This window comes from Heterocephalus glaber, unplaced genomic scaffold, assembly GCF_053883595.1.
Source record: "Heterocephalus glaber isolate CG9 unplaced genomic scaffold, H.glaber_assembly_v1.0 deba00000347, whole genome shotgun sequence".
Lineage (NCBI taxonomy): Eukaryota > Metazoa > Chordata > Mammalia > Rodentia > Bathyergidae > Heterocephalus > Heterocephalus glaber.
The window spans coordinates 40,920,280-40,924,183 of NW_028258143.1; the positions used below are offsets into that span (position 1 = coordinate 40,920,280).

General features: G+C 35.0%; 1 non-coding gene across 1 annotated transcript; it reads left to right on the plus strand.

The window, feature by feature from the left end:
* Nucleotides 1-967: 967 nt before the first annotated feature.
* On the plus strand, nt 968-1,074 carry LOC147829926 (U6 spliceosomal RNA). Its single transcript, XR_015447507.1, has one exon. It is a non-coding gene; the product is annotated as a U6 spliceosomal RNA (small nuclear RNA).
* Nucleotides 1,075-3,904: the final 2,830 nt, after the last annotated feature.

Sequence of the window (3,904 nt, forward strand, 5' to 3'; positions counted from 1 at the left end):
TTGTGTGCTTATCTCTTTTCCTTTCTGGAGTTTTCCTCTCTAGGTTTTGCCACCACCTCCCTGCCCTATTGGAGGTACTTTATCTCTCTCATCCTTGATGTCTCAGAATGGCCTTTCACTCTCCTGCCACTCCCTCACCCACAAAGGACTTCTGTCTTGGGGCTGGGGATTTAGCTCAGTGGTTCCGGCTCCTGCCTTGCAAGCACAAGGTCCGGAGTTCAATCCCCGGTACCACAAAAAAGAAAAAGAAAAAGAACTTCTGTCTAGTCAAGGGGAAGTCCTTGTCTCTTCATACTTATTCTAAGACACTCAATCTGTGACTATTAGTAAAATAAATGCAAGAAAGACTTATAGGGACCTTCACATTCTGTTCTGCTACTAATCTCCCTTCGGACCAACTCCCCGTTTACAGGAAACAAAGAAGACAAAACAAAAACAAAAATAATACCACAAGCAGGCAAAAAAAAATAAGCTTATGAATTAATTTCTTAAAATACCGTGCAACTAAGTTGAGAGTATAGATGTGAATTATATCTCAACCTACTGAGTGCTTTTTGCATCCAAGAAATCTGTTACTTCCTTTCATTATCACAAGACTGAGAATGAATATACTTATTCTTTTTTTTTAATTGGGAACTGGAAGGGTAACGAGATTATGTAACTGTTCAATTTTAAATTTGAAGTCAGGTCATTGAAAATTCTAAAATTTATACTTTCCTCTAATTACTTTCCTACACTTCACAACATTACAAAAATAATTCTAAGTAAAAGGTAATTAGAAAATAAGATTTCACAAGATACTTATTTAAAATTATGGAAGACCCCAAAATCTCTATAGGAACATTAAAGCTAAAAATGAGGGCAGAGTTACTATGTAAATGACATGGACCTGATTCCTTACAGAGGACACATAGCACAGATGATAAAATCAGTGTGCCTGAACCATACTGTTAAAAAATGAATTGTGGTACTAACTTCAGCAGCACATATACGAAAATTGGAATGATATAGAGAAGATTAGCATGGCCTCTGTGCAAGGATGACATTCAAATTTGTGAAGCATTCCATATTTTTCAAATTCCATAAACCCAACAGAACAAAATACAACAAGTAGTTAGAGAAAAGAAACAAATCATAGACAAAGGAAAGCCCATCAGAACCACAGCATACTTCTCAACACAAAGCCTCCAGTCCATAAAAGCTTGGAGTGAGGTATTTCAAGTCTTAAAAGAAAACAACCACCAACTCAGATTGACATGTCCTGCAAAACTATCTTTCAAAATCTATGTAGAAATAAAATATTTTCATGACAAAGAATACCTGAGGAACTTCATGAATATCAAACAAACACTCCAAAAAAATTTTAAACAACATCCTAGGAAAAGACAATGAGGATCACAACCCCAGGAAGACCAGCACAATGAATCCATCAGGAAAGACAGGAAATTAAAGCCAAAGGGGGAGAATCCAACAACAGGAAAAGGTCATAACAAAGATAAGTCAATATATATCAGTTATAATGATCAATGTTAATGGTCTCAATTCACCAATCAAAAGAAATACACTGGAAGAATGGGTCAAAAAGCAAGATACAACAATATGCTGCATAAAAGAAACACAATTCAAAAAGAAACTCATAGACTGAAAGTTAAACAGTGGAAAACAATACTCCATGAGACAGGAACCCAAAAAAAAAACAGGAGTAGCCATCCTCTTTTCAGATAAAGTGGATTTCAAACCAACACTAATTAAGACAGACAAAGAAAGACACTACATCCTTGTGAAGGGAACAATCCAAGAGGAAGAGATAACAATAATAAATATATATGCACCAAACACTAGGGCACCCAACTATATAAAACAAATACTAACAGACATGAAATATCAAATAAGCAGTTATACAATAGTAGTGGGAGACCTCAATACTGCACTGTCATGGAAAAATAGATCAATTGGACAAAAAATCTATAATGAAATGCTAAAACTCAATCAAACTCTTGAACAAATGGACTTAGTAGATGTTTACAGAGTCTTCCACCCCACAAAATCAGAAGAGACATTCTTTTCAGCTGCACATGGGTCATTCTCCAAAATAGACCACATACTCACTCATAGAACATGTTTCTGTAAGTGCAAAGGAATTGAAGTTATCCCCTGTATATTATCAGACTATAGTATGATGAAATTGGAGACCAATAGCAAAAGAAACCACAAGAATTTCATAAACACATGGAAACTAAACAACACACTTCTGAATAACCAATGAGTCACAGAGGAAATTAAAGAAGAAATCAGATAGTTCCTACAATTAAGTGACAATGACAATACAACATATTGGAATCTATGCAACACAATGAAAGCTGTCTTATGAGGGAAATTCATAGCAATGAATACTCATATTAGGAAAACAGAGTGAGGCCAATTAAACAACCTGATGCTGAACCTCAAGCATCAAAAATCTATGCAATGGAAACTAAAAGAATGATACAAAAAATCAGTGAAGCAAAGAATTGGTTCTTCGAAAGAATAAGCAAATGACAAGCCCTTAGCCAACATAATAAAAAAAGGAAAGAAAAGGCCCAAATCCATGCAATTAGGAATGAAAAGGGTGAAATTACAATGGACCCAGCAGAAATCCAGAGGATCATCAATACCTGCTTTGAGAACCTATATGCCAATAAGATGGAAAACAGAGAAGAAATGGTCAGATTCCTAGACACATATGAATTACCAAAGTTGAATAAAGAAGGCCTCAAAATTCTAAACAACCCAATATCAATCAACAAAATTGAAAACGTAATTAAAAACTTACCAACTAAGAAAAGCCTGGGTCCTGACAGCTTCACTAATGAATTCTACAAGACATTTAGAAAATAACTATTGCCACTGCTCTTTAAACTCTTCAATGAAATTGAAAGGGAGGCAATACTTCTAAATTCATTCCTAGAAGCAAGCATCACCTTGATCCCCAAAACAGAGAAAGACTCAACTGAAAAAATCTATAGGCCAATCTCCGTAATTAACACAGGTACAGAAATCCTTAATAAGATACTAGCAAATAAAATGCAGAAGTTCATCAAGAAGATCATATACCCTGACCAAGTGGGATTCACCCTAGGGATGCAGGGATGGTTCAACATACACAAATCAATAAATGTAATACATTATACTAATAGAGCCAAGGACAAAAACTATATGATCATCCCAATAGATGCAAAAAAAGCATTTGACAAAATCCAACACCCATTCATGATAAAAACCCTGCAGAAAATTGGAATGGTTGGCATCTATTTCAACCTTATAAAAGCCATTTATGAAAAACCAACAGCAAATATCATACTAAATGGTCAAAAACTGAAATCAGGAAAAAGACAAGGATGTCCACTATCACCTCTCCTGTTCAATATAATTTTGGAAATATTACCCACAGCAATTAGACAAAAGAAAGAAATAAATGGAATAAAGACAGGAAACTAAGAAGTTAAATTGTCATTATTTGCACATGACATGATACTCTATATAGAAGACCCCAAGAACACCACCAAAAGTCTTCTAGACATAATAATCAAATTCAGTAGAGTAGCTGGATACAAAGTCAACACACAAAAATCCATAGCCTTCCTGTATATCAACAACAGATTCACTGAGAGACAAACTGGAGAACAACTCCCTTTATAATAGCATCAAAAAGAAAAATGAAATAACTGTAAATCAACCTAATGAAAGAAATCAAAGACCTCTACTCTGAAAGCTACAGCACTCTGAAAAAAGAGATCGAAGAGGTTATCAGAAAATGGAAAGACATCCTTTGCTCCTGGGTGGGAAGAACCAATATAGAGAAAATGGCCATACTTCCAAAACTGCTATGTAGATTGAATGCAATCACAATTGAAATTCCAACTGC